The following is a 12,056-nucleotide window of genomic DNA, read 5'->3' as shown; positions in this document are numbered from 1 at the left end:
GTATCAACCATAACAGAAGCAAAGCAAGAGAGCGTTGTAGAGGTCAGCGTCAAGTTCAGGTCTGAGTGAGGCTGAGCCCTCTTTCACGGAGGAATGGTTTCTTATTCTCCGCGTGTATTTAGAGACTAGCAGTTCTCAGCCCGGCTGGCATGAATCATACAGTAAATGAATGGTAGAAAAAAGAAGAAAAAAAATGAATGAACAGCTATCAGTTTGTCACTTCCGTAAAGAATTTTCACCAAGTGGACATTTAAGCTTCCTTTGGACCCTAAAAGCCAGTCATATCTTCCCCTCTTGATAAGTCAGTTATCAGTAAACACTGATTTTCTCAAGCTCAGTTCCTGCCTAGCATTGCTGTGGTGTTTCACCTGCTCAAACTGAGGTAACCATGGCAGACATTGTTATTTACATACGTTTCTCTTCCAATTTCAGTCTCCCTTGCAGAGAATTAGTGCATGTGACTAGTGTCTTCAAGAGAATGTTAGCAAAAGTATAACATTACTTCCAGCTCTAGCCCCTGAAGCACCTGGAAGAGTCCCCTGATTTCTGTGGCTCCCCACTCTTGCTGAGAGAGGAGATCTATGAGCGCTTGCCGCGGAGGTCCCAGGGAACAACCAAACAGCAACGTAAAGCCCTTTGGAGTCCTGAGTCATGCTTACATGAGCGACCAAATTGCTCGCCCTGTGACTAATTATATGGTACAGTTATGTTGTGAAAAAAATAAAACTTTTTCTGTGAGTAAATGAATTTTTAAACATGAAATTAATATTTATTATGCTAGTTCAGTAGCAAAATGATATATTTAATTCCTAGAAGGATAACTTCATTTTATTTGTTTTACATTAGCCAGAAAAGAAGAGCCTATCGCAAATAGACTCATATATTTATCTGGGCTTTCTTGAGAAATTTTGTAACCCTCAATGCCTTTTATAAATGTACCTACACTTTGACATAGTAGAGAAATTATTGATGGAAGAATAGAAACAGGTATAGGAACTTATTTTTCATTTAAGAGCCCAAATATAGCCAAATTTTTGTAAACATACCAATCAAAGTAAAATTAGCTTCTTGCAAAGTAAAATTAGTCTCTTGCATTAGTATATAAATGCATATTGTTATAGGGGAAAGAAACTCCCAACGTGCTAGATGCGCAGTATGAACTCACATTCTCTAATATCAAAGAATGAATTTTAGGAACAATGGAGGTTAAGAGCAGAATGTATGTATTTGGGAAAGAAAGCTTCTGTCTGAGAGAGAGACAGAAGAGGGCACGAGTGGGTTACCAAGGACCCTGCCTTTTCTAGGGACTTGTATAAAGAATATCCAGGAGGTAAGTTGGGTCCAAGATAGGGGAACAATTGGAAATGACAAGGTGGGCATGAGGTGGGACAAAACTATTGTCAGCCAATAAGATTACAAGTGTAACTGCACGGGTAAAATTGATTAAATTGGGATCAAAGGGGAAGCGAGTCATGTAGCAAGCCGGCATGAATACACAACAGGAGCCTTTCCTGTAAGGGGTTGGCTTAGTAGCCCTCTCTGGCTTTCTCAAGGTGATAGAGACCTAGTTAGAATATCAACCAATGATGATGATGATGATGATGATGATGATGATTCTCCTTAGGAGGTATGTGGGGGCACTTGTTTCATCTTTTGTGTTGAGGTCTGGCCCTCAGGGGAAGTGCCTACTTCTCCCACAGTTGCAAGGTATCTCGTCTTCCCCACTGGTACTTTTGAAGGCCTGGCCCTATCTGACTGCCTAGCATATTTCTCTCTAACTTAGCTGCCTATAACAACATTAGAATGTGTTTTTTCTGTTTTGGAGTACTGGATTTGCCTTTTTATGAGCAGATCTGCCACACAAGAAAGAGAATATGGATACATGGTAGGGGACTGTAAATTTAAGAAAAGCTTTTATGATTAATTGTTTATTTCAAAAGCTAATATTTTATAAATTTTGATATATTTTATCTTTCTAAAATCACACTTTAAGTTACAGAGCTGTACTAAGAGACATAAACAGAGAGGAAAAGATACGTGTGTGTGTGTGTGTGTGTGTGTGTGTGTATGTGTGTGTGCATGCCTGCTTACATGCTTGTGTGTGGAAAAGAAGCAAAAGGGAAACAAGGAAAGAAAAAGTGAAATAGGGAAAAATTAATATTTTTGTGATTTATACGCAGAAAGCTCAGAAAACCAAAGATTATTATTCAGAAAAATCAAATGTAATTACAGAGGAAAACCTCCAGGCTTGACAGAATGGTTAAGTTTGAAAGCATGAAATTTTTAAGAAATTCAGAGTGGCAGGAAGTTGGGCATACATTTCATGATGAGGTGGAGTACAGGCTTGTTTGATTACACACTTAAATGCAACATTGGATCACAAAGGGACTATTTAGTGAAATACAATTAAGAAAAAAATGTAAGTATTGCTGAAGACAGCTGAGCTAGATAGAAATATTATAGGCAGTCAGACAGGGCTGGACCCTCAAAGAAACCTATGCAGAAGACCAGATACCTTGCAACTGTGGGAGAGACAGACACTTTCACTGTGAGACACACCTCAAGACAAAAGATGAAACAAATGTGCCCACATACCTACCTAGGGATGGACCTCAGGGATTGGTATTCTGAATAGGTATCCATCACCTTGAAAAAGTTAGGAGGAGTCACTTACCAAACCCCCTACAGAAAAAGGCCCTGTTCTGTATTCATGCCCACTTGCTGCATGACTGGCTTCCCCATTTGATACCAATTTAATCAATTTTACCTAAGCAATTATACTCATCATCTCATTGGTTGAGCATAGTTTTTTCCCACCTCATGCCCACTTAATGAATTCCCATTTTTCCCCACCTTGGGCCCACCTCACATCCTGTATTTGCTCTATAAAATCCCTAGAAAAGACAGGGTCTTTGGTAACCCACGCGGGACCCCTTCCATCTCTCTCTGAGACAGAAGCTTTCTTTCTCCAATAAATATATTGTGCTCTTAACCTCTGTCATTCCTAAAATGCGTTCTTTGATTTTTAGAAATCAAACTTGTACAAGACATGTAGCAGGTTGGGTGTTTCTTTCCCCTATATCATTATGAACCAGGAAAGACCTGGAAGAAACTCTATTTTATTTTGTATTTATTTACTTTGTTTAAACAACGGCAATCTGTGTATTATCAAAGGAAATGATAGATTAATGAAATGTGAGAATGATTACTAATGGTATTAATAACTTGCCATGTAAGAGACATTTAAATAACTTTGTTGCTTGCTAAGAGTTTGTTCCTAAAGCTGGTAGACACAAAAATCTATGATCCAAAAGGTAGGAAAAAGTGAAGGAAGGAAGGAAGCAAGCAAGGAAGGAAGGAAGGAAGGAAGGAAGGGCATTCATAAAAATATATTTTTCCAAATCATTTTTAATGTTGTGTACTTACATTTTTTAAAAATTTGATTATCATGATGAGTCAAAACTATACTTCTGAATCTAGATCAAAATCATTATAGTTCTTCTCACCTTTTATTGCTCTGTTGCTTGCAATACTTTGCCTTAGCCTCATTTTAGTTATAATTTTTCTTTAAATATGGGTAACTTTTTATATATTCTAAAGTCCATTTCTTGGATCATGCTGAAGACTGAACTATATCTCCCCCAAATTCATGTGTGGGGTGAAGTCCTAATGCCACATACATGAGAATATAAATATATTTGGCAATAAGATTTTTAAGAGGTGGCTGAGTTAAAATGAGGTTTTTTAAAGAGTGGGCTGTATTTCATATGTCTATGCTGTTGGAAATATAAAGAAATTCTATAGAAATAGTAATTTACCTTTATTTTATGAGGCACCTTACATAATAATAAACAGCACTGACAGAGAATTGAAAGCAAATCAGCTATCTTAAAGCCAGTTGAGTTTGCTTTAAAGTTAATATCAAACTGATAAATATTGACGGTTAAAAATATCATTTCTCCTGTAAGCTTTTTCCTGTCTCATAGGTGATCTATTTAGGAGTCACCACTGGACAGAGACAGATGCAGGGCCTTATGCTAGCAATGAGTTATCGGAATACTCATTGAGCTTTCAGAAAATAACTGCTGCTTGAGGACAATTGCATAACATTTAAGAAGCTCATGACAACTAAATCTTAAAGAACCCAAACTCCTCTCAGATCATTCCAACTCCTGAGCAACCCTGAAATATAATAGTCATTTGTTAGTTCTCCCAGATTTCCACCCTATACACAAAATTTGCATATCTAGGTAAAGGAAGTACAAAACTTTTAGAGAATTTGAAGAGTATATCATGACATAGAGCAAATCATAAAGTGTAAAAACTAAAAAGAAAAAAAAAAAAAACTAAGAAGAGTTTGTCATAGAGCTTAATAAGCAAGCATTAAACAATCACAAGGTATACCTGACTACGAGGTGGTGCTAAAGTAGTCAAATGAACTCAGTTACCCTACAAATATCAGACTTGTACATCAAAAGTCAAACACTTTATTTTCATCACTGTCAAAAAGTTTTCACCACAATCTGAAGTCAAACAATGGTTCAGTCTGAATATTCAGGTATCATGTATTTGATTGGTTCAAATGGTTTTTATTTTCTTCAGTCATTTAACTTGTGTTGTACAAATTCATGCTCTCCCAGTGGTACTGTTTAAAAGCATACATTTCTAAGTTAGATTTTTCTAACTGTATGATATAATGTCCTCTCAGCAGTAATTAATTTACAGAAGTATTTAGATGATTTAGGGCTTATTCTATAAGTCCTTGAAAAACAGGATGTAGCACTTCTTTGAATGTCAAAGCTTTAGCCGTGGCACTTGACTGCTAGTTAGATCTATTCCACGCAAACAAGGAACCCAGTCATTGACTTTAATATTAGTCAGCTGGCTTGTTTCCCAGCCCATTTAGAATTCTCATACTACTGTATTAACTTTAAATGTCTATTGATTTCAAACCTCTATCGACAAGATGACTTTTCAACTCTGTGATTCTAAAGCAATGTGAATATACATAATAGGTATGTAACCAAGAAACTGCTAAGACTGAAAATAATGTTCAGCATTAAACAGGATTAATTGATGTGAAAATTGATAAGGCTCCGTACTGCATTTTAATGGAATAAGTATCCAATGACTTATACGGCTTTATAATTGTAGCAGTTATTAATACATTATTGAACAATCTACCCTCTTCGTTCCTCACTTGGCTCTTGTGGAATAGATGTACATTAAACTATCCGAAATGATAGCATTTAGATTATGGTAAAGAGAAAAGAAACACTGTGTGCTCCTTTTCCATGTGTTTACTGACAGAGAGAGATGCTTCTCAGCGCTTGGCATTTCTCCGAAACATACGGCTTATCATTATGGTCAGCAATAGTTACAGCAAATCTTAAAGGTGCATTTTCTGCTAATCCTTTGACGTTCTCTCAGAGTGGCAGAAACTGGGCCTCTGTGGGACTTGAGTCCAAGGCTGTGTGTGTGTCACGGTGTTCAGCAGGCCACTGCTCACTTCTCTGATGAACTTCAGCGCGTTCCTACAAATTCAGAGGATGTAATGCATTTCTCATTCTCTTTTCATTCCTGCTGCCTGAGATTTTTCTTTTAACATATAAAAGGAACAGCGCGACCCCATCTTAAAAATTGAAATATTCACTGATCTATGATTATTCCTGTAAGATCACTAGTGTTGGTGAATAATTCAAATTAAATAGTTTCCTATATATTCCATTTTAAAGGGACTACATTTACTTTCTTTCAATCGCTTCCTCCTGAGCTGTTCTCGCCCTGCATTATTCATATGTAACCTCACAGACTGTTTTTGTTTGAGGCAGTGCAGATATAAATCACAGGGCTATTTTCTCTGGAGGACTTCAGTCTTAAGCTCCACAACTTGTTTTAAAATGGAAACTATGTTCAATTAAAGTGATTTGTTTGCTTCGAAAAATTAACTATCTTATTTTGCCATTTGCGGGGAGAGAAGACTGAAGTTACAGTGCACGGTGCTGTATAATTTTTGAAGTCACTTATTTTCTGTCTTAACCTGTCAGCATGTAAGTACATCTAGCTTTGTCCTATGCTTTTATCTGTGGCCTGGTCACATTGCTGAGGACATAAATGCACCTACCCTTTCTCAAGCTGTTCTGACATTTGAGCAGCTCCTTTGTAAACAAATTGAAGTAACATTTTGTTCTCTGCTTTCTAGGTCCTTCACAAAGGAAATGGGAAAAAAGGAGAAAAACGGTATATGAGTGGAAATGCAACCAAAGTGAGAAAGGAGAATTGGAATGGCATAGGACTTCAAAGGTAACATTTTCTAATGATGTTACTTGAAATAGTAAAGTGGAAAATTCTGCTGTTTTCCCCACACAAACTAAAATGCTGACAAAAACTGTCAAAATCAATATCTGAACCATCTTGGAGTGCAGTCTGAAACTTAACAGCAGTCAGGGAGAAAGGTGATGCAGAGAAAGAAGCTGCATTTCAGAATATGTGCCGCACTTCCTCCGCACCTCACAGCAGCACTGGGGCATAGGAGAAAGATTCGCAAAGCCAGAAGGAGGGACATGGGCTTTAAACTTGGAGTACTGTGCTTACAGTTGCCCACAGATCAGACACCTCTCTCAAGGAGGACTGCAAAGGCTTCCCTTTGTCTCAACGGACTTGAAGGATCCCCAGGGCGGGTATCCTTGCCAATGGCTATAGCCAGATCCATTTAAACTAATGATATTGGTTACAGCACCCTGGGTTAAGGGATAACACGCACAATAAGTTTCGTGTGCACTTGCCACAGCCTGATAAACAACCAATGAATCAGAGAAATTATGAGGGAAATTTGAGACGTTCAGATAAATAAAATAAAATACACAACATACCAAAACATTTGGAATGCAAGAAAATCAGTGCACTTAGGAAATTTAAAGTTATAAATGCTTATATTAAAAGAGGAAGAAACTCCAAATCAATAGCTTAATTGTACACATGAAGGAACCATAATAAGCAAAGCAAGCATGATAGGTCCAAAGGTAACATAAGGAAAGAAATAAAATTAGAATGAAGATAATAAAATAAAGATAGAAAGAATAACTAAGAGAAAATCATAAAGTGTAACTTGTTCTTTGAAGCAATTAGGAAAATTGTTAGATCTTTATCTAGACAGAGTAGGAAAGAGAGAGGGAGAGAGACAGAGACAGAGGCAGAGACAGAGGTAGAGACAGACAGAGATATCAAATTATTTAAATCCAAAAAGAGATTAGGATATTATTGCAAATCATAAAAGTATCTTTATAAAACTATAGGAGAATATTGCGAATAATAAACACACAAAAATAGAAGAATTCCTGGAAACATACAAGTTACCACCACTAACTCAAAAGGAAAATTTAAACAGATCTATAAGAAAGAGATGGAGTCTGCAGTTACAAACCTTCCCAGAAGGCATCTCAAGACCATGTCTTCATGAATGCATTCTTTAAAACATTTAAGAAGAATTAGCAACAATCTTTTAAAAGTTTTCCCCAAGAAAATGGAAGATGAGGGACTTTTTCACTCACTATCTGAAGTGAGCAATTTCCAGAGAAAGGCGAAGATATCATTAGAAAGACGAAAGAAACAAACATCCCCAAGAAAATCAGGTATTATTTAGATATAAAAATCCTCAACTAAATATTAGCAAACCAAATGTAACAGGATGCTTAAAAAATTATACATCATGATCAAGTGAGATTTATTTCAGGAATTCAAGGGTAATTTAACATATGAACACCAGTAAAAACCACATATTCATAGTACAAAGGAAAGAAAACATGATCAACTGATGTGGAAAAAGTACGCAGTGATATTCAACACTGTGTCAAGATTAATGCACTCCACAAGTTAGGAATGTAAAAAATTTCCATAAATAATACAGAGCACTTATGAATAATCTACATTTTTAATATCAATAGGGAAAATAAACGCTGCCCCTCTTAGACTGTGAAATATAAAGGATGTGTACTTTCACCACTTCTATTTAACACTTTACAAGCTATCCTGGCAAAGCAATTATGCAAAAGAAAGAATAAAGGCAGCGAAATTGGACTGAAAGTAGTAAAATTGTTTCTATTTTAGTATGACATGATCTTATGTATATAAAACAATAAAGAATTTACACATAAAAATGTTAAACTTATAAAACACAATCAATACTATAAAAAACAAGATCAACATTCAAATTGGTAGCAATGTTGGATAGTACCAAGGAAAAATTTAAAGAAGAAATTAGCAAAAAATTTTATTTCAAATAACATCAACAGAATAAAATATCTAGAAATTTGATCAAGCAAGAGAAACACTAATATATTGACAACAATAGAAGTTTGTTTTAATAATTCAAATGACCTGAATAATTTGAAAGCTATTCTTTATTTATAGTTTGAAAGACCTAGTATTGGCAGATGGCTGTACTACCCAAACTGACCTATACATTGAATGAAATTTTTATCAAAATTCCAGTGGCCTTTGCCATACAAAAATAAAAATTACCCTAAAATTGAGTTAAATTCAAGGCATTCTGAATAACCAGACTTGTCTGAAATAGAACAAAAACTGAATAATTAATATTCCTGTGTTAAATATTTTCTTTAAAATTCTTGTAACTAAAATAGTGCTAACATAATAAAATAGATATGTAAATTAATAGGCTAGAATTCAGAGTTGGGACATACACACATCTATACTGGACCAACTGACTTTTAACAAGATTGATAATACCATTTCATGGTGAAAGAATCCTACCTTCAACAAACAATGCCAAGCCTCTTAGGTATCTACCTGACAAGAAATGGAGTTTAAAATATTATTTTATACCATGTTCAAAACTTAACTAAAATTTTTTCAAAACCTTTATTTATTATAAGAGAGAAAACTATAAAAATCATTAGAAATGAGTGTAGGACTAAATTGTCATGTCCTTGGATGTCGATATGGCAAACTATGTTTAGATAATGATGCCAAAATTTAAAAGTAATAGTGAACAAATTGAACTGTATAATATTTTTAAAAACTGTGTCACATGATGCTTAAGAAAGTGTAGAGAACCCAGAGTAGGATGAAATAATAGCAAATTATAAAATGTGTAAATACCATTGCAAGTCAACTGTGGCAACAAAAACAAACATTTTAGTTAAAAATGAGCAAAAGATTTGAATACGAACTTCCCCCAAAACAGATAAATAAATGGCCAAAAAGTACAAAAGAAAGAGATTGGTTTCTTAGCCCACTGTAATTCCTGCTGAATTGCTATGGCATCCAGGCAATATGGCGCTGGAGGTCATGTGGTATGGTGCTTAGACACTACAGCTTCTAGCCAATATAGCGCTGCCCACTAGAGGCCATGTGCTAAGCCTCACCCTCTTCCCCTCAGTCAAATTACGACTTTTTGTAATATCTTGTTTTCTTTTCCCACACTCCCACCCAATCCTGGTCTGCCATGTTAGGTGGTCCACCTCTATACCCCGCCTCCAGCCTGGGGCTATTTAACCTTGGACCCCACTAAAGATCCTTAGAAGTGCCATGTTTTTCTCTTTCCTTGTGGTCTTCTCCATGTCCATAATTAAGGCATTTTATTCTGTTTTACTTCTCTCTGCACTGAAAAAACCTATCAGAAAGAAAGAAAGAGAGTGAGGATATGGAAAGACTCATGTCCTATTTCAAAGTTGCTTGGGATGGAAATAGTACAGCCTTTCTATAAAATCATTCTGACAGTTTTTCAACATATTAAATATAGGGTTACCATATAACCCAACAATTAGAGTTTTAAATTTACATTCCAAGAAACTGAAAGCATATTCAAATAAATAACTGTGTACAAAGGTTTATAACACAACAATTTATAACATCCCCAAATAAAAACAACTTAGATGTTTATCAGCTGATGAATAAACAAAGTATTTGTCAATTATGATCACATCCCTTGGCTCTTATGATATTCATATTCATAAACTACGTCTATGTTTGTAGTCATATCACCAACTAGTGTGGAAACCAATTTACACATTTTATCTGACCAAACTCTTAAAACATAACAACCAATATTCTTAATTTACAAAAACTGAGTAAGAGTACTGGTGCACAGAATACAAAATTCATGACTTATCAACAATGCATTCTCCTAATTCTTTGTGTTTACAGGATTACAAGCTATTCAAAATGCATCCAAGTGGAGGGGTTTAATCAATCTAAATAAAATACTGTATTCTTCATGATTTTATCATTTAATAACTAATGAAACAGCACAAAGCTGGATGTAATGGTGCATGCTTGTAATCCTAGTACTCTAGAAAGCAGAAGTACAAGGATTACAAGTTTGACTCCAGGCTGGGCAGTTTAGCAAATTAGGTAGCCCTTGTCTCAAATATAAAAATTTAACAGAGTTGGAAATCCAGTTTAGTACAAAATTCCTGCTACAAAAAAAGACATGAAATTATTTCATAAAAGTCTATGCAGAAACTATCTTTTTATTGAATGAATTTTCTGGGGTTTAATATATTTACATAGAGTTTTAATGTTTATATCTGCGGCATTGAGGTAACTTTTTTATCCCTATGACACAATGCAAAATACATATTTCTCTCTGGGCCCAATGTTCCTGACAGGAAATTCATAAAAGTCCTATAATTTCCAGTCTTGGGACTAATTGGAGCTCCTTGTGCAGAGATTTTTGGAATTTCCTTTGTGATAGAAAAGTCTTTGACTCTCATGTATCAACTCTAGGCCAGTTTGGAGATTCAAATGCAGAAATTCTTAAACAGGTTGGAATGGGGGCTCATCACAAGCAATATCAAATTGTGATCAGAAGCTTAGATCTTTGAGCTACACTTCCCCTCCTCAAAGGAAGAAAGATAGGCTGGAAACTGTGTTCAAAACCAATCACGACTGTGTGCAGAAGCATCTGTGAGAATCCCTAGGCTATGAGCTTTGAAGAGCACCCAGGATGAGGAGCACATCCACCTGCATGAAGGGTTGGGGGTAGCAGCTCCACCTCACAGGAGAAAAAAACTTCTATACTCAAGAGTCATGCATGGGAGCCTGCCCTACATTCCTCTTCATCCATACCCTTAATAGCTTCTTCCGTGAAAAATCAATACATATAAGTAAATGATCTCCAGAGATTTGAGCCATTATAGCATATTATCAACACTGAGGAGGGAGTATGTGAGCCTTCAATTTCATAGCTGGTTGATCAGAAGTACTCATGACAAACTGTGACTGGGGATTTCAGGTGAAAGTGTGATCCGGCAGGCTTACGGGATCCTTAGCCCGTGCTTCTAAATGGACTGCAGGTAGTAGTAAGTTTGAGAACTGAACTGTCAGAATAATCATTTGAGGTCCAGGGTGGGAGAACTGCTTAGTGTGGAATAATCTTGTACACATTTGGTCTAGAAGTGTTGTGAGGATAAAGAGACTTTTTTTCCTTTATTGCCTGCTGCATGATATTTTCAAATAAATTACATAATCCTTGCATAGCTTCACAAACACATATGGTTGTCTACTCTCAATTTTCATATAAAAATCTTCCAGGAATTTAAGCGTAATTTAACATGAACATCAATGTAACATAGCACATTTATAGTACAAAGGAAAGAAAACATGATCAACTGATATGGAAAAATACCGAATAATATCCAACATTATTTCATGAGTAAAGCACTCCACAAACTAGAAATATGAGTCACAAATAATAACTTTGCAGATAAAAATCAGGAGTTCTTTACTTAATCAAATAAAACCTAACTTTGTTTTAGTTAGTGACAATCTGATATATTAACTTATATTTTCTTCACAGGGAAGAAAGAACCATCATTACTGAGGCATCTTTTTCCCCCTAGCAGTGCTGGAGATGGAAGAGAATCCTACACATTTTCAGGAGGTACGTTACCATCAAGCTAACCGCTACGGCACACTACTTCAGCGTTTGATGTTTAGTATTCTTTACAGAGTCAACACTGATGGCGCTACAGAAGAAATCATTTGCACAAAAGCAAAAATCTTTCTGTTTTTACTGCACATGCTAGATGAGT

At 35.8% G+C, this 12,056-nt stretch overlaps 1 long non-coding RNA gene across 2 annotated transcripts in view; it reads left to right on the top strand.

Moving 5' to 3' along the window:
• Positions 1-12,056, top strand: part of LOC102022031 — a 74,774-nt gene that overhangs the window by 9,581 nt on the left and 53,137 nt on the right. For both annotated transcript variants that reach the window (XR_001235704.1, XR_262421.2), the window contains exons 2-3: positions 6,203-6,303; positions 11,822-11,905. This is a non-coding gene — a long non-coding RNA (uncharacterized LOC102022031). The remainder of the gene's footprint in view (positions 1-6,202; positions 6,304-11,821; positions 11,906-12,056) is intronic.

The sequence above is a fragment of the Chinchilla lanigera genome, unplaced genomic scaffold, assembly GCF_000276665.1.
Source record: "Chinchilla lanigera isolate Chin_1 unplaced genomic scaffold, ChiLan1.0 scaffold00046, whole genome shotgun sequence".
NCBI lineage: Eukaryota > Metazoa > Chordata > Mammalia > Rodentia > Chinchillidae > Chinchilla > Chinchilla lanigera.
This window is presented reverse-complemented; position numbering and strand designations above follow the sequence as displayed.